This window comes from Hylobates moloch, unplaced genomic scaffold (genome assembly GCF_009828535.3).
Source record: "Hylobates moloch isolate HMO894 unplaced genomic scaffold, HMol_V3 SCAFFOLD_15, whole genome shotgun sequence".
In the NCBI taxonomy this organism is placed as follows: Eukaryota; Metazoa; Chordata; class Mammalia; order Primates; family Hylobatidae; genus Hylobates; species Hylobates moloch.
The window spans coordinates 73,477,945-73,498,581 of record NW_026652290.1 but is presented as its reverse complement, the minus strand read 5'-3'; positions in this window follow the sequence as shown (position 1 = coordinate 73,498,581).

Below are 20,637 nucleotides of genomic sequence, written 5' to 3'. Positions count from 1 at the left end.
GAAAGGATGCAGAGGGAAGAAAAAGGGCAAATCAGTGATTTGAGTGAGGCAGAAATATTTGAGAATATAAACTTCCAAAGCCAAAAGCATGTAGATGGAAAGAAGAAGAAATTTTTCAAAATGAAAACACACAAAGGAACAATTAGCATGCCTAGATGAAAAGACAAAATATAGACTTCCATTATTCAAACCAAGCATCCCACTGAAAACAATGAAATATGCTGAAGTGCGTGTGTGTGTGTGTGTGTGTGTGTGTGTGTGTGGTGTGTTAGCTTGCAAAATGACCTGATTCCTTCAGCTCTCCTTATATCCACAACTTTTCATACACATTTACAGCTTCTTATATTAAAACATAGAGTCTATTTCCCCAGTCCTGCTTGTAAGACTTGCTTTGGCAATACAATGCCACCGAAGTTGTGGTGTGTCAGTTCCACACCAAAACCTCAAGACGTCTTATGCACTTCATCATTTTCAGAACACTGCCATTGAGAATGAACATTTGAACAATACCTGACTAGCCTGTTGAATGATATGAAACTCTGAGAATTAGATCTGAGAACACTAATTTATCCCAGTAGAGGCACCAGGCATGTGGGAGACCCTAGCTAATATCAACAAAGACAATTCACAACTTACACACTGACTGATGCAGATGCATGATCAAAGGTATCCTAGACCAGTGGGGTCCAAGTGACTGAAAATTCATGAGGTAATTTGCTATTTCTCCCTCTCTCTCTCTCTCTCTCTCTATATATATATATATATATATATGTAGATAGATAGATAAAATGTGTGTGTGTACATAGAAAGATATATATATAGTGTATATAGATCTATAAATTATATATATATCTATATATAATTTCTCTCAAATATCTATGAATGTTGGCCAATTTTTACAAGAAATTCTGAACCCAGAGACAGAAGTTGATGATCAAAACACAGAGTCTATTTCTACTGTGAAGATGTTTGCTGCTATCCCCTCAGTTTTGGTTTCACAGCTTTAATATGCCAGGGTCCCTCATATAATGGAAACCCAAAGCCCACTGAAGAATATTCACATAAGATATTCTCTTCATTAATCAGAGGGCTCAAATAGCTACCATCTCAATGTAGATATACATGATCCATATTAGCGAATTATAGCATCTCAATGTAGATAAATGAATGAAGTAGAACTAAATGTGTAGCCCTAAATATGTATCCCTCCCACTTGCCCTCCCTAAACTCAAGGTGTTACAGAGAAGGATGTCTTAACTTGTTCTTGTGTGTAAATGCTACCCAAGCATGAATAGCTTAGGCAAGTTTAAGCATTTTCAGCTAAAATTTGAGACCGTGTTGACTGGGAGTGCCGATAGGCACGTGGTAGAACTAATATGAAGTATCTCTGAAGGAAAGCACAACATCGTAAGCATTTAGAAATTTGTATACATAGTTTCTTAAGGACAATATGCAGAAAATGGTCAGAATGAAAAGGAAGGAAGACAGGAAGGAAGAGATAAACAAAGCAAAATGAGGAAGAAACAATAAATCTAAGAGACAGCATAAATAGACTCATACATAACCTCAGATGCTATAGTTAGTTAATATGGATCATGCTTAATTGGTTTAAAGAGATAAGTAATGAGCTTGAAATTAACTGTAAGGAACAAGTAATTATAAAATGTGGCACATTCGAGTTCTAAAAGGACCAAAGAAATATTCTTAAAATAGAAAGTGAAATAACCAAATTTAGACACGAGGAAACACAATGAACATATTTGTCAGTATATTGGACAAAAATTGAAGAGAGAATATAAATTGAAAGATGAATCAGAAATTATTCATAAAGAGCATAGAGAGGTAAAGAAAGAAAATACAGAAGAGTGTATAAGAAATACAAAGTGTACGATAAGAATGTATACAATATATTGGATTGTAGTCTTGTGGTTGGTGGGAGAGAGAAAGATGTAAAGACTTTATTTAAAAAGATAATGGCAGAAAATTTCTATTAAAGATGAAACAAAAATCCAAGATTTATAGTCTCAGAGGCTCCTAAGGATGATAAAGAAGGAAAAGGAAGGGAAGGAAGAAGAAGATGAAGGAGAAAAAGAAAAGAGAAAGAGGCAGTGAAGAGAAGTAAGGAAATAAAGCATTCATGTGTTTTTTTTAAACTGAAAAAAAAAAATCTTAAAAGCAGGGAAAAAAATACTTTGAAAGGAATAGCAGCTAGACTAAAAGCATCCTTTTAAATAGCAACCTAAAATGCTAAAGGTGATAGAAGACATTTTCAATGAGCCAAACTAAAATAATAGCCAACTTATACTTTCATATACTGGAAATATTTTTCAAGAATGAGAGAAAAGCAAACATATTTCAGAAAAAAAAAGTTTACCACCAACAGATATCCACTAATGGAAATGCTAAAGGAAGAAAAAAAAAGTAAAATTTAATGGAAAATCTGAAATGGAAAAAAAAAAAAAAAACAGACAAGAAAAAATTTAAATGTTGACAAATTTTTTAAAAAAATTCTAAGTTAAACAGTGTTGGGGCTCAGAAAACAATGCTCCAAAATGAAGCCCCCAGAAGCAGCCTCAGAAGCAAAACACTGTTTCTTACCCTCTGCTACCCGCTTGTCTCAGGCCCTCATTCTCATTAAAGGCTAGCCATAGAAACTAGAATTCCTCTTCCCCAAGGCAGGTGATAAAAATCAGAATCCCTTTTTTTCCAAGCCAGCCATAAAGCCTGAAAAATATTATACTAAGTTCCCTTCCAACTTTCTGTATGGAAACTGGCCATAAAGAAATTATCTGACCTATCTTGTTTGATTGTAAGTCATGAGACCCCTCCCCATTCCAGAGAGGGTCCTGCCCTATATGCAGAAAAAAAAGTGCTGCACACAGAGGCCAAAAGAGAATCTAAACAGACAGTCTTGGCTGGATTTCCCCACTCAGTCCATTAGCACCAGCTCATACTCTTTTTGTACTAGACCAGTGGGGTCCAAGTGACCGAAAATTCATGAAAATTCATATTTCTACATGCTGTCTGAATTTTGTTGAACCTAAGCATAAAAATGGACAATTTCCCCTGTGTGTGTGGGTCTTCATTCTGAAGGCTCCTGAGTCACATAAAACTCTGGTCAAATACATTTGTATGCCTTTTTTCCTTTATTAATCTGCCTTTTGTAAATGATCTTCAGTGTCACTTCAGAGGGTGAAGAGAAAGTGTGCCTGGGTTCCTACAACAGAAATACTCATACACAGTATTTTAAAAATCAAGTATGAATTAAAATGAGAAATGTTAAAACATTAGTCAAAATTGGTATAATTGAAAATCAAATGTTTTAAAGTACTTTCAGTTTAAGAGAGAAAAAATAAAAATTATATTTAACTTTAAGGTTTCACTGAGTGCTTTCTAGATAATGCTGAAAGAATGAGAATTTAATATTTTAAAACCATTAAGAGAGTGAAGATGAAATTATTAAAAACATAGTAATTATAAAAATGATAAAGAGACATACAATTTATGCAATAAATACATAGGGCAAAATAAGATTTTAGATTACTCTAGCATGTAAGTATTTACATTAAGTAAAAAGAAAAGGATTACATGCTTCAGTTGAAGGATAATGACTTGAGGAAATAAGCTCAACTATATGCTGTTTATAAGAAACATCAAAAACCTAAAGATACAGAAGAATTGAAAGTAAAAGGATGGTGAAAAACATAGTATAAAAATATTATAAAAATCGATACCACCATATTAATATTGACAAGTTAGATTTTGACAATGTATGACAGATGTTGCTACAAATATAGAAATTGATTTCATAATGACAAAGGCTTAGCAAGCAAAAATACCATTTTAAAATGCATAGACCAATAGCATAGATTCAAATAGCATACTCAAAAATGTAAAGTGAAAATTGACAGTAAAAAGGAAAACAAGTCACATTTACAAAGATAATGTGTATATTTTCACATATATATCTAGGAAATAAGAAACAAAGAATTAGTGAGGAGCTATGAAATACAAACAACACATTTAACAATCATGACCTAATGGATATATGTTGAACATTTAACAACTACTGCAGTGTACACATTATTTTCAGTTGGAAACATTTATATAAATTAACCATTTACTGGTCTATAAATAAGTGAAATTCAGCAAGAGGAAAGAGCAAACTTTTATGTAGTACATTTATGTTTATTTAAGCACAAAAACTTTCAAAAAAGATCTTCCTCAAATTTCTGAGAAACTGTTAATATTGCATTTTCTCTAAAGAAGCTATTCATTAGATCTGCCTTATTGGGCCTTTATTACTGTGTTTTATTTTAATTTTTCTTTTCTATTCAAATGCTATTTGCATATCTGTCACAATGTGTGGCATCATTCTAAGGCAGAAATGTGAAGACAGCTGAAAGTAATCACTGATTAAGAAAGATGCTGTCACAAAATTTTTCACTTTTGTATCATTTTGGAAAAATCACCCATGAAGCCAGGCAGACTTGAGTTTGAGTAATGGCTGTGTTGCTTGCTAATGTCTCATTTGACAAGCGTCTTTTATCTCACTGAGCTTCCTTTGCAATGTTATCTATAAAATTTAGATAATAACGTCTCTCTTCTTCCCTCCACTCCCAAGCATTAGGGCAGTAATATACCTCACACAGCTTCTTTCCCAGAGCATATACAGTTGAATAACATGGGTTTGAACTGTGTGGGGTGCACTTACATGCAGATTTTTTTCTTTTCAACCAAACTTGGATGAAAAATACAGAATTTGGCTAGGTTCGGTGGCTTGCCCTTGTTTTCCCAGCAATTCAGGAGATTGAGGAGGGAGGATTGCTTCAGGCCATGAGCTGGGGACTAGCCTGGGCAACTTAGGGAGATCCCCATCTCTAAAAAAGTAAAAAAGAAAATTACTCCTGCTACTGGCATGTCCTTGTGGTTCCAGTTACTTGGGAGGCTGAGGCGGGAGGATTGCTTGAGCCTAAAATATCTGAGGGGGCAGTGAGCTATGATCATGCCACTGCACTCCACCCTGGGCAACAAAGCACGAACTCTTCTCAAAAAAAAATACAGTATTAGTGGAATGCAAAACCTGTGTACAATGAGGGGCCAAATTTTCATACACACAGATTCACAGGATTGACAGGGGATCTTGAGTATGCAGGGATTTTGGTCTATGTGAGGGTCTTGAAACTTCTCTGGAACATACCAAGGGATTATTATATATTTGTGATGTATAGTAGCTATTTACTATTAGTATTGTGAGACCTCTAGGGTAGCTATTACTATTAGTAGCTATTAGTGATGATAGCTATTACTATTAGTATTGTGATACCTCTCCATGGGTCTTAAACACAACATTTTATTTTAAACATAAAATAGGATACATTTTATTAAACATAAATTTAGTATCAACTTGAAACCTGAAAGAACAAAGTGTTTTTAAATCAACTCTGAAAAGCAAAAGTTCAGATGGAAAAACTGACTCCAAAAGGCAATGTCAAAGGTTTTCTATCTCTTAGGTCGTTAAAAAATAGTCTTTTTAAGACATTATAGTCAATACAGTGTGGTGTGATTCTGGGTTGTCAAGGAAATGAACAAGATAACCTAAACGGCCTTTCCATCTTTAAAACTTCTATGATCTTCAGTTACAAGAAGACTTTTTTCTTCCTCTATTTTTCTTCATTACCATTTTCGTTTATCAGATTTCGGTGAGAATGGACAGCTTTAAATTCTATAACTCATCTATTCAATCATATACCTCCAAATGTCAATTATTTTGTATGGTATTTTTCAAAGGAATTGGTTCACTACTCACCTCTCAAACGCGTGCAGAATCAGAGAAGAAAATTTGGTTGCTTATAATAACAACTACATCTCACAATTGCCTCCTATTAATGGCATATCTGTGGATTCAGTTGCACATTTAGTTTCCTCCAGTTTATGTATGAGAATCATTCTGTGACCTTTTTTTAAATCAGATATTTAACATCATCCTCATCCATTACCATCAAGCTTTGGAAAATTCTTACTGAATAGATTTTAGGTTAATGTTATACAAAGTTATGTTACCTCCTATATTCCCAAGGCCTACCATCTATAAAAAATATCTTGATACAGAAGCAATTGACTAAGCATATAAGATGTCAACAAGATTAGCATTTCCCAAGATTCTACTAAACCCCAGAAAACATAGCATACTCGGATGAGTAAAAACACAGATAAAATAAACATATTGTGTGTAGGTTGAAGTTAGAAACATTAGTGGGAATCATGCATTGTGAAGAGTTGAAAGAATTTTAGTTTTTTATTGTGTGAGTATGGGCAAGTTATTTCTTCTGCTCAATTACCTCTTGGGATAGCTGTGACCAGTTTTGTCTGGCTCTACATCCTTTTCATTCATGGTGTTCAAAGTAGCATTTGGATGGAATAACTTAGGTCTAATTTTAAGAAAAAGCCCCAATACATTCTTTTGACTGCGCAGATAAATTGCAGATAACACTGGTATAATCCACCCATATTTTATAGATCGGGAAAAAGAGAAAAACCTATGACATTTGCTAAGTAATAACAATTCATATTTGAAAATTCAAATATGATAAGTACCATAAAAGTGACAAACCACCTAGAATATACCCCATGTAAAAAAAGGATGTAAACCTAATGATACTATATTACACAATATACACACTATCTCTATATATGTAATATTGGACATATGTATTATACTGTACATATGTGTGGCCTTATATAATACTATAAACCCAAATCTGTCTGTAAATTGTCATATTTCTTTGGAAAAATCTTGAAGGTGTCTCTGTATTTAAACTTTTATACTTATTGATAACCTGTATAAAATTATTAAGCCTTCACAATAGACAATTACTTTAAAAAGATCATTTCTAAAACAGTTACATTTTTGAAGTAAACCTTAAAAGTTTGTAGTTTTAAGAATTTTATTATTATAAACTAGCTAGCTTGTTAAATGTTTCTCTGAAAGAAAACCTTATCAAGATCACGGCATTCGACTATGGAAAATGAATCAGGTAAGTTGTCTAAGTTTCTCAGACTCTTAATTCATCTTCTTAAGCCATTGTCTAAAACTCCCTAAATAGTAATGCAGAATATTAAATTATTATTTCATGAGCTTATTCACCTAATTTTAACAGTGTTTGATAAATCAAAGGATGTTTGATTTCCTTAACCACAAACTTTCTACAAAACCAAGTTCATTAAGCAATACGTCCAAGCAGGAGACAATTGATATTTGGGCCCTCTAGATCTATATAATTGAAGAGACCTGCTTTAAGAAAATGAATATAGAGCAACAATATGCCAATAAACTGGAAAATTAGAAGAAATTCACAAATTCCTAGACAATGTTTGATAAACCAAAGTGTAAGCACATACAACCTACCAAGATTGAACCAGGAAGAAAATACAAAACCTGAACAGACCAATAACAATTAACGAGATCAAAGCCATAATAAAAAGTCTCCCAGTTAAGAAAAGCCTGAAACCTGATGGCTTCACTGCTGAATTCTACTAAACATTTAAAGAAGAACTAATACCAATCATACTCAAACTAATCTGAAAAATAGAAGAGGAGGGAATATTTCCATTGCATTCTCCAAGTCCAGTATTACCCTAATACCAAAGCACACATTATTGCACACTGAAAAAGAAAACTACAGGCCAATATCTCAGATGCATATTGATGCAAAACCTCAATAAAATACTAGCAAACCAAATTTGACAATTCGTTAAAAAAATCATTCATCATGACAAAGTGGGATTTATCCCAGGGGTGCAAGGATGGTTCATATGCAAATTAATCGCTGTGATACATCGTATCAACAGAATGAAGGAAGAAAACCATAACATCATTTCAATTGATGCTGAAAAGCATTTGATAAAATTCAACATCCCTTCATGATAAAAACTCTAAAAAATCTGGGCATAGAAGGAACATAACGTATCATATGAAAGCCATACATGATAGACCTGCAGCTGGTATCAAACTGAATGAGGGGAAACTGAAAGCCTTTTCTCTGAGATCTGGAACATAACGACAATGCCCACTTTCTCCACTGTTATTCAACATAGTACTGAAAGTCCTAGTTAGAGGAATCACACAAGAGAAAAAAATAAAGGACATTCAAATTGAAAATAAATAAGTCAAATTATCCTTGTTTGCAGATAATATGACCTTATATTTGGAAAAACCTAAAGACTCCAGAAAAAAAGTGAAACTATTAGAACTAATAAATACAGTAAAGTTGCAACATACAAAATCAACATATAAAAATCAGTAGCATTTCTGTATGACAACAGTGAACAATGTGAAAATGAAATTGACACAGGATTTTTTTGGTGCCACATCACCAGCCGGAAATCTCCATGGCTGCTAGCACCTCTGCCCAGATTTTACTCGGGCCTGCTGGGCTTGCTCCACTCATTCAGCCCAGCAGGCTGTGCTCTGCTCACACTACCAATCTGGAACCCGCACCTGCCTTGACTCTGGGCTCAGCCGGCAAATTGTCTGACATGCTGCAGCTGGCTACCGCCTTGGGCGCCAGTGTCTGGACAAGTGGGACACAGGGGCATCTGAAAACTCAGAAATGCCAGCAACCACAGAGCCCCAGGGGTATTACAGCTTTTGTGGGGCGAGTCCCGAAGTCTGAGCCCTCAGGAAGTGTCACACCTCAGTTGGTCCTGCCTCTGCAGCTTGGTGAACCGGGACATGTGGTGCAAAGCAGCTTTCTATCCCCCATGGCTCAGCAAGCATGAACATGTGTTACAGCTCTTTTCACATCTGCTGTCCAATGGGTTCCAGGTTCTTGTCCCACAACCAGGAGGAACGAGGTATGTGGACCCCAGAGGATGAGCAAGGCAGAGAATAATATTATATTAGCAACAGAAAAGCTCTGGACAATGGGAGAGGACCTGAAGTGGGCAGCCCTCTGTGTGAGAGGGGGCCTGAAAGCAGGTAGCCATCTGTGAGATTGAGTCTGGGATTTTTATTGGCTCCGAATGGGGTATTGCATGCTGATTGGTCCATGGGTGGGCCTAGAAAAAGCACCATTAGATTGGCTAAACGGCAACAAGGAAGTATTCACTCCAGTCATGGAATCAACTGGAACTGGCAGCTCTGTTTTCAGACTTCAGGCTGTCTTTGGCTTGAAGATTTGGTTTCACCGGGGACCTGTCCCTGTATGCCTAGGAATTTTGTCTGTATCCTGCTGCTATCAAAATCATAAAAGTAATCCCATTTACAAGAGCTACAAATAAAGTTAAATACCTAGAAATTAACTTAAGCAAAGAAGTGAATGATCCCTGTAATGAAAACTATAAAACACTGATGAAAGTAATTTAAAAGGACAAAAAATGGAAACATGTTTCACATTCATGGATGGGAAGAATTAATATTGTTAAAATGTCCACATTATCTAAAGCAATCTACAGATTCAATGTAATCCCTATCAAAATACCAATGACATTCTTCAGAGAAATAGAAAAAACAATCTTAACATTTATTTGGAACCATAAAAGACCCAGAATTGCCAAAGCTAGTCTAAGCAAAAATAACAAACCTGGAGGAATCACATTACCTGACTTCAACTTATACTACAGAGCTGTAGTAACCAAAACAGCATGGTTCTGGCATAGAAACAGACACAGAGACCAATGGAACAGAATCAGAACCTAGAGAAAACCCACACGCCTATAGTGAACTCATTTTTGACAAAGCTGTCAAGAACATACATTGCGGAAAAGACTGTGTCTTCAATAAATGGTACCGGGAAAACTGGGTAAAATGAAACTAGACACTTATCACTTGCCACATAAAAAAATCAAATCAAAACAGATTAAAGACTTAAATATAAGATCTCAGACTATGAAAATACTACAAGAAAACATTGGCGAAACTCTGCAGGGCATTGGTGTGGGCAAAAACTTTTTGATTAATATCCCACTAGCACAGGCAACCAAAGGAAAAATAGACAAACGGGATTACATCAAGTTAAAAAGCTTTCTGCACAGCAATGGAAACAATCAACAAAGTTAAGGGACAATCCACAGAAAGCAAAAAATAATATTTGCAAACTACCCCCCGACAAGGGATTAATAACCAGCATATTTAACAAGCACCAACAAATCTTTAGGAAAAAGTCCAATAATCTGATTTAAAATGGGCAAAATATTTGAATAGATATTTCTCAATAGAAGACATACAAATGCAAGCAGGCATATGAAAAGCTGCTCAACATTACTGATTATCAGAGACATGAATCAAAGTCATCTCATCTCAGTTAAAATGGTTTATATTTAAAAGGCAGGCAATAAAAAATGCTGACAAGAATGTGGAGAAAAGGGAACCCTCATACACTCTAGGTGGGAATGTAGACTAGCGCAACCACTATGGAGGACAGTTTAGATCAGCATATCCAAGACATATCTGCACTACGATATTGTTGCAGCTCTATTTACAATAGCCAAGATTTGTAAACAACCTAAGTTTCTATCAACAGATGAATGAATAAAGAAAATGTGAGAGTTATACATATTGGAGTACTGTTCAGCCATAAAGAAGAGTGAGATCTTGTCATTTGCAATAACATGGATGAAACTGGAGATTATTATGTGAAGTGAAGTGAGTCAGGCACAGAAAGACAAACTTCATATGTTTTCACTTATTTGTGGGATCTAAAAATCAAAACAATTGAACTGTTGGAGATAGTAGAAGGATGCTTACCAAAGGCTGGGAAGGGTAGTGGGGGAACTGGGGGGAGGTAGGAATGGTTAATGGGTACCAAAAAAAGAGAAAGAATGAATAAGGCCTAGTACTTGGTAGCACAATGGGCTGACTGTAGTTAATAACAATTTAGTTGTACACTTAAAACTAACTAAAAGAGTGTAATTGGATTATTTGCAACACAAAGGATAAATGCTTCAGGGGATAGATACCTCATTTTTTCATGATGTGATTATTATGCATTTAATACCTGTATCATAACATCTCATGTACCCCATAAATATATATATATACCTACTATGTACCCACAAAAATTAAAAAATAAAGAAACAGAAAATGAGTACAAAATTAGACATAAAATACATGTTTATTTAGAAATGAATTTTTTTTTTTGAGATGGAGTTTCACTCATGCCATCCAGGCTAGAGTGCAGTGGCGTGATCTTCACTCACTGCAACCTCCACCTCCCGGGTTCAAGCGATTCTCCTGCCTCAGCCCCCAATTAGCTGGGATTATAGGTGCCTGCCACCATACCTGGCTACTTTTTTTTTTTTTCAATTTTTAATAGAGATGGGGTTTCACCATGCTGCCTAGGCTGGTCTCGAACTCCTGACCTCAGGTGATCCACGTGCCTCAGCTTCCCAAAGTGCTGAGATTATAGATGTAAGCCACCATGCCTGGCCAGAAATGAAATATTAATAGTAGATTACAAATTTCAACAGGCTGTCTTTGCCATAAAGTCACAAGACCAAAAAATAAAGTTAACCCAAAACACACTAATTTTGTACTAATTACCTACTAAGAGAATTCTATAATCTTTTTTTCTAATATTTTGACTGCATGATGTTTGTTTTCATGTGCTAATTTTAATATATTAATTTCTGCTTGGCAAAAATAATAGAAAGATGCTTTTCCTCTGGCATTGTTGACCCAAATAGTATTTTTCTTTGCTTAACAATTTTGAAAAGTTATTTTTTCAGATTGACAACACATTATGGTAACATCACATAAACTTTTAGGATTGTCATTCAATTTGGAAATGGCTATCAATTTTCTTTCTTTTATGAACTGCTACAGTGATGCATATGCTCTTTCTGATACATATAAGTTTGTGCCATACAAAAGAAATTCGAGTCAATACTATAATGCATGATTCCTTTAGTTGGTTTGATAAGATTTTTTAAAAGTTATATTCAAGTTCTAATACCTGGTAGCAGTGATTATGAACCTATCTAGAAATGAGATCTCTGCAGATGTAATCAAGTTAAGATGAGGTCATTCTAGATTATAATGGGCCCTAAATTCAACGATGAGTGTCTTTATCATCATCCTGAGCAAAGTATCCCAAGGACAGAAAACCAAACACCGCATGTTCTCATTCATAGGTGGGAATTGAACAATGAGAACACTTGGACACAGGGTGGGGAACATCACACACAGGGGCCTGTCGTGGGGTAGGGGGAGGGGGGAGAGATAGCATTAGTGAGAGGTGACAGTGTGCTGGCAGTCCTCACAGCCTTCGCTCGCTCTCGGTGCCTCCTCTGCCTGGGCTCACACTTTGGCGGCACTTGAGGAGCCTTTCAGCCCACCGCTGCACTGTGGGAGCCCCTTTCTGGGCTGGCCAAGGCAGGAGCCAGCTCCCTCGGCTTGCAGGGAGGTGTGGAGGGAGAGGCGTGAGCGGGAACCCGGGCTGCGTGGGGCGCTTGCGGGCCAGCTGGAGTTCCGGGTGGGCGTGGACTTGGTGGGCCCTGCACTTGGAGCAGCCGACCAGCCCTGCCGGCCCCAGGCAATGAGGGGCTTAGCACCCAGGCCAGCAGCTGCAGAGGGTGTACTGGGTCCCCCAGCAGTGCCATCCGACCAGCGCCATGCTCGATTTCTCATCGGGCCTTAGCTGCCTTCCCATGGGGCAGGGCTGGGGACCTGCAGCCCGCCATGCCTGAGCCTCCCACCCCCTCCATGGGCTCCTGTGCGGCCCGAGCCTCCCCGGTGAGCGCCACCCCCTGCTCCACAGCGCCCAGTCCCATCAACCACCCAAGGGCTGAGGAGTGCAAGTGCCCAGCGTGGGACTGGCAGGCAGCTCCACCTGCAGCCCCAGTGCAGGATCCACTGGGTGAAGCCAGCTGGGCTCCTGAGTCTGGTGGGGCATTGGAGAACCTTTATGTCTAGCTCAAGGATTGTAAATACACCAATCGGCACTCTGTATCTTGCTCAAGGTTTGTAAACACACCAATCAGCACCCTGTGTCTAGCTCAGGGTTTGTGAGTGCACCAATCGACACTGTATCTAGCTGCTCTGGTGGGGCCTTGGAGAACTTTTATGTCTAGCTTAAGGATTGTAAATACACCAATGGGCACTCTGTATCTAGCTCAAGGTTTGTAAACACACCAATCAGCACCCTGCGTCTAGCTCAGGGTTTGTGAGTGCACCAATCGACACTCTGTATCTAGCTGCTCTGGTGGGGCCTTGGAGAACCTTTGTGTGGATACTTTGTATCTAACTGATCTGATGGGGATGTGGAGAACCTTTATGTCTAGCTCAGGGATTGTAAACGCACCAATCAGCGCCCTGTCAAAACAGACCACTCGGCTCTACCAATCAGCAGGACATGGGTGGGGCCAGATAAGAGAATAAAAGCAGGCTGTCCCAGGCAGCAGTGGCAACCCGCTCGGGTCCCCTTCCACACTGTGGAAGCTTTGTTCTTTTGCCCTTTGCAATAAATCTTGCTACTGCTCACTCTTTGAGTCCACACTGCTTTTATGAGCTGTAACACTCACCGCGAAGCTCTGCAGCTTCACTCCTGAAGCCAGCAAGACCACGAGCCCACCAGGAAGAACGAACAACTCCAGATGTGCCACCTTAAGAGCTGTAACACTCACCGTGAAGGTCTGCAGCTTCTCTCTTGAGCCAGCGAGACCACGAACCCACCAGAAGGAAGAAACTCCGAACACATCTGAACATCAGAAGGAACAAACTCCAGACGCGCCACTTTAAGAGCTGTAACACTCACCGCGAGGGTCCGCGGCTTCATTCTTGAAGTCAGTGAGACCAAGAACCCACCAATTCTGGACACATTAAGAGATATACCTAATGTAAATGACAAGTTAATGGGTGCAGTACACCAACATGGCACGTGTATACATATGTAACAAACCTGCACGTTGTGCCCATGTACCCTAGAATTTAAAGTATAATAATAATAAAAAATAAAGTATAATAAAAAAAGGAGAGAGAGATTTGGACACAGGCACATAGAAAAGACAAAGAATAGAAAGCTATGTAGTAAAGACAGAGGCAGAGGCAGAGATTGGAGTGTTCCAAATACAAGTGAAGGAATTCCAAGAATTGCCAGGAGCAAGCTGAATCTAGGAAGAGACTAGGAAGGATTCTTCCCAGAAGCTTTCAGATGGCGCATGACCCTGCTGAAACCTTCATTTAGGACGTCTAGCTTCCAGAACTGTGAGAGATTAAGTGCCTGTTGTTTTAAGCACCCAGTTTTTACTACTTTATTATGAAAGCCTTAGTAAACTCATCCAATTAAAAAGAGAATCTTTAATACCAAATGTGGTAGTTTTAAAATATGTCTACAAAGTATTTGATATTCCTCTCCTTCAAAATACGGAGCTTAATTCCTCTCATTCTCATCCCCTTAAGTGTGGATCAGATTTAGCAACTCGCTTCTAATGATTTGAATAAATAGGAAGTGGCAGTGTGAGACTTTGGGAGCTACTTTATAAAATACAGTGTCTCTCAGATCACTTTCTCTGGGATAAACTAGCTGCTGAATCATGAAGACATGCAGGTAGCCCTGAAGAGAGGCCTATGTAGTGAGACCCTGAGGCCTCCTGCCAACAGCTATGGGAGTGAGCCATTTTGGAAGTGGATCCTCCAGCTGTAGTCAAACCTTGACTGAAAAGCGTCAGAGACAAGAGCCAGAATACACAAGCAAACAGTTCCTGGACAACAGAGCCTCACAGTCTGTGTGAGACAGTAAGCGCTGTTGTTTCATGCTATTAGTTTTGAATATGTCAGAAAGCAACAAGAAATAACGAACACTCTGAGTATAGTCGTGATAAGAAAGAAGTTTCATTTGTCTACTTTCAATAACTATTATAGCCTTCAATTTTGTACATCTGATAATTAGAAGATCTTTCACAGATTTATTTCTGGCTCCATATATTTTGCACTTTGTTTTCTCTCTACTTCCTACATGTTTCTAGTCATTGGTGCTAGAGGATGCATATAAACTCTGGCCAGCATATTATTTTAATAGCAGGAAAATCCACAGAAGCCAATGCTATAACAGGATGGCTAGGAATTACTTAAATATGTGCCACAGTGAGTGCAAACCATGTAAACAGATTTTTCTGAACCTAACAATGGAACAAGGGAGAATGATAGGAATTAAAAGTGGAATAAGACTAGTCCTAACTGGATATGATTAAAATATTTCATTTTACAAATTTTACAAAAACATGTGACTAGGTGAACAAATTACTAGGTTTCTCCTAGAGCTGATGGCCTTCAAGTGAGGCACCATAAAGCTTAAGTTTCATTAGCTTCACTGTAAATCTACTTCTTAGACCAAGACAATTTAAAAGCCATGTGTTTTAATCTGTATGTATTAAACCCAAGGGTGGTATTTTATATATTAGTTAAGTTTCTAAACTTACTGAAGATCAATATGAGGCCATTTTAATACATTTGTAAAATGAAAATACTAGACTCAACTAGAATGCCAAATGAATATTAAATGGTATTTTAAATATGTTACAGCAAGCTTTGATTCTTATAAAAATAACCATCACAGAAATGAGCATGCCAATGATTTGTTAAAACTCATTTGCTTTTAATTGTTTTCTGCTAAATGATAAAATATAGAACAGAGGAAATGCCATCTGCTAGTTCATATTTTCAAGAAATGATAAAGGGCTCACCATCACCCCCTTTTCATAGTGCTGCTCTCAGCATTAAAATGTGCATGACACCAGATTTTCATAGCGAGGAGAAATAGCATTTAGAATAAAAGAGAGTTAAATTGCCTTTTTTCTCTTCTGCTTGGCAGTACAAAGAATATACAAAAATGTGTACACTAATCAAAGCCAACACTAATATCTGAGATATATTAAAAATACAAAAATTAAAATAGAATAGTTTCCACTTTAATTTATAAAACACTTAGATGTTATCACTCCCATCATTAAAGCAAAAAAAAAAAAAAAGAATGCTGAGCAGAAAACCAACAACTCTTCTTAGATTGATTACAGAATTGGGGTCACAGGGCAAATTATCACCTCAAAAGCTAGAGGGACAGGTGAATACAGAGACTCACAGCTTATTGAGAGCAGAAGTCACTGGAGTCATCAAATATTAGGAACACCAAAATGGTAACTGATGAGTTACTGGAGGTTGCTGCCTTCAGTAAAATCTAAAATCTAGGGGGGTCAGTCATAGGTGGAGGGACCCACACTTTACTGAGTTTTACTTCCAGCCTTACGAGGTTTGACAATGAAAGTCAGAGAGAAATCCCATAATATTTTGGATGAGGAGAGGGGAAAGTAACCATTTTAAAACATATCCATGGGAATAGTTGCCATTTTGAAATATGCTCATAGCATTCTATGGCAAGGGCTTATTGCCAGGAGACATTACTTTGCTGGAACCGTGGTGATATGGTTTGGCTGTGTCCTCACCTAAATCTCATCTTGAATTCCCATGTGATGTGGGAGGGATCCCGTGGTGGGTAATTGAATCATGGGGACAAGTATTTCCCATGCTGTTTTTGTGATAATGAATAAGTCTCATGAGATCTGATGGCTTTATAAAGAGGAGTTCCCCTGCACAAGTTCTCTCTGTTTGACTGCTACCATCCATGTAAGACATGACTTGCTCCTCCTTGCCTTCTGCCATAATTATGAGGCCTCCCCAGCCATATGGAACTGTAAGTCTGTTAAATTTCTTTGTTTTGTAAATTGCCTAATCTCTGATATGTCTTTATCAGCAGTGTGAAAACAGACTAATACAGTAAATTGGTACTATGAGTGGGGCACTGCTGAAAGAATACCCAGAAATGTGGAAGCAAACTTGGAACTGGGTAACAGACAGAGGTTGGAACAGTTTGGAGGCTTAGAAGAAGACAGTAAAATGTGGGAGAATTTGGAATTCCCTAAAGACTTGTTGAATGGATTTGGCCAAAATGCTGATAATGATATGGACAATGAAATCCAGGCAGAGGTGGTCTCAGATGGAGATGAGAAACTTGTTTGGAATTAGAGCAAGGTGACTTTTGTTAGTTGTGGAAAAAAGACTGGCCACATTTTGCCCCTGCCGTAGAGATTCGTGAAACTTTGAACTTGAGATAGATGATTTAGGGTATCTGGTGGGAGGAATTTCTAAGCAGCAATACATTTAAGAGGTGACTTGGGTGTTTTTAAAGGCATTCAGTTTTATAAGGGAAGCAGAGCATAGAAGTGTGGAAACTGCAGCCTGACCATGTGGTAGAAAAGGAAATCCTATTTTCTGAGGACAAATTCAAGTGATCTGCAGAAATTTGCATAAGTACTGAGAAGCCAAATGTTAATCCCTAAGAAAATGGGAAAAAAGGTCTCCAGGACGTATCAGAGGTGTTCATGGCAGCGCCTCTCAACACAGGCCCCGAGGCCTAGGAGATAAAAGTGGTTTCATGGGCCGGGTCAAGGGTTGCCGTGCTGTATGCAGCCAAGGGACTTGATGCCCTGCATCCCAGCTGCTCCAGCTTGGCTGAAAGGGGCCAAGGTGGAGCTCAGGCCGTGGCTTCAGAGGGTGCAAGCCCTAAGTCTTTGCAGCTTCCATGTGGTGTTGAGCCTGCCAGTGCACAGAAGTCAATAATTGGGGTTTGGGAACCTCCACCTAGATTTCAGATATATGGAAAGGCCTGGATGTCCAAGCAGAAGTTTGCTACGGGGCAGGGCCCTCATGGAGAACCTCTGCTAGAATAGTGCCAAAGAAAAATGTGGGATTGGAGCTCCCACAAAGAGTCCCTATTGGGGCACCACCTAGTAGAGCTGTGAGAAGAGGACCACCATCCTCCAGACACCAGAATGGTAGATTCACTAATATCTTGCACCATGTGCCTGGAAAAGCCACAGACACTCAATGCCAGCCTGTCAAGGCAGCTTGGAAGGAGGCTGTACTCTGCAAAGCCACAGGGCTGGAGCTGCCCAAAACCATGGGAAGCCACCTCTTGCATCAGCGTGACCTGGATGTGAGACATGGAATCAAAGGAAATCTTTGTGGAGCTTTAAGATTTGACTGCCCTGCTAGATTTCAGACTTGCATGGGGCCTGTAGCCCCTTTATTTTGGCCAATGTCTCCCATTTGGAACAGCTGTATTTACCCAATGCTTGTACTTCCATTGTATCTAGGAAGTAACTGACTTGCTTTTGATTTTATAGACTTATAGGCTGAAGAGATTTGCATTGTCTTGGATGAGACTTTGGATTGTAGACTTTTGAGTTAATGCTGAAATGAGTTAAGACTTTGGGGGACTGTTGGGAAGGCATGATTGGTTTTGAAATGTGAGGGTGAGATTTGGCCAGGGCCATTGGTGGAGTGATATGGTTTGGCTATATCCCCAACCAAATCTCATCTTGAATTCCCACATGTTGTGGGAGGGACCCAGTGGCAGGTAAATGACTCATGGTGCAATTCCTTCCCGTGCTGTTCTCATGATAGTGAATAAGTATCATGAGAGCTGATGGTTTTTATATTGGGAGTCTCCCTGCACAAGTTATCTCTCTTTGCCTGCTGTCATCCATGGAAGATGTGACTTTCCCCTCCTTACCTTCCACTATGATTTTGAGTCCTTCCCAGCCATCTGGAACTGTAAGTCCATTAAACCTCTTTGTTTGGTAAATTGCCCAGTCTTGGGTATGTCTTTATCATCAGTGTGAGAAGAGACTAATACACCTGACTAACATAAGAGAAGAGCAATTAGATGTGTCTAGACCCCTTTGTCCTTCCTATCTAATGTAGGGCAGAGATAAAAAGCTAAGAAACGCTTCTGAAGTTCACAGCATAGGGACTCTGGCTTATTAAAAATGTGGAGATTTAATCATAATATTATAGAATGCTTTTCTTAATACCACATCACCATCTCAACAGAGCTAATGTATGATAACAGTGAAATGCAATTAAGAGACCTGCAAGATACAGACTTTGTTTAAGAAGTAGTTTCTAGAAAAATTCAAAGAAAGCAAGACAAAAACAAGGACATTAGAAATTGTAGCTTCTGTCATCTATAGCTACAGCAAACATTAAGCACAACCTAAATACTACTAGTTAACAATAAAAACACATACTACAGGCCTTGTTATTTGAGTTCCTATTATCCAATACATCATTTCCCTTTTTCAGCAACAACAACAAAAAAAATTGAAAAGCATTGTAAAGGGTCAGAAAAAAAAAACAGCAATGTGAAGAGACAAAGCAAACATCTGAAGCAAATTCATATCTGACAATACTTGTGAATTTTAGACAGAGAATTTAATATCAGGATGGTTAAAATGCTAAGTGCTAATTTAAAAAAGCAGAAAAAACATGCCAGAACAGATGGGTCATGTAAGCAAAGAGATGGAAATTCTAAAACATAATCAAAATAATAAAATTGGGTAACAAAAATGGAGAATACTTGTGATGGGCTCACAAGTAGACTAGACACAGCTAAAGAAAAATCAACGAACTTGAACATATGTCAATGAAAACATCTCAAACTGAAATTCATAAAGAAAACAAAATGAAAAAAATCCCAGAATATCCATGAAAAGAGCAAAATGAGCAGGAGGAGTATTTGAAGTAATAGCCGAACATTTTCAAAAAATTAATGAAAGATACCAAACCACAGATCCAGGAAACTAAGAGAAAATTAAGCATGCTAAATATCAAAAAGCCTACACATAGGCATATCATATTCAAAATGCAGAAAGCAACAAAGAGAAAAACTTGAAAGAAGTTGAAGAATAAACATATCCTATCTATAGAGTAGAAGGGCTAATAATTAGATAGGATTATTTTTTCAAAAATCATGCAAGTAGGAAAACAGTAAAGAAGAAAAAGAAAAACCAACCAACCAACAAACCTGGAGAGTTTTGTCATTTATAAACATGACTTGCAAGAAATGCCAAAAGAACTTTTTCAGAGAGAAGAAAAATTATATAGTTTAAAAACTTGGACTATGTAAACAAAGGAAGAGTATTAGAGAATAAACAAATGAGAGTTAAAAGAAAACCTATTATTTTTCTGATTTCTAGTTGATTTAATAGAAAACTGCTTAAAATATTAACGGTAACAACTTATTGGGTGATTATAGGTATGAATAAGTGAAATGTCTTTAGCAGTATTATAAAAGATGAAAGAGAGAGATTGGGAGTACTTTGTTATAAGGTGCCTCTATTACCTATGAGGTGGTAGAGTGTTATTTCAAAGTATTTAGATTTAGGTGTAAATGTTTATTGCAAACTCTAGGGCAAGTATTAAAGAAAATTTTAAAAGAAGTATAATAGATACCCTACAAAATGAGAAAAAAAAAGAAATACTATGAGGTGTTTAAACCAGAGAAGGCAGAAAAAGAGAAGATTAAAAAAAAAGAAGAAATGCATGGAATGAAAAACACAAATATAGTAGATAATAATCTCTCTATCTCAATAATTATATTAAATATGAATGATTAACACACATCAATTAAAAACACAGACTGAGAGGAGAAATTAAAACAAAAAGTCCCAGCTGTATATCGTCTACAAAAAACCCACTTAAAATATAAAGACACAGATTAAAAGTAAAGGGATGGAGGCTGGGCACAGTGGCTCATGCCTGTAATCCCAGCACTTTGGGAGGCCAAAGCAGGCAGATCACCT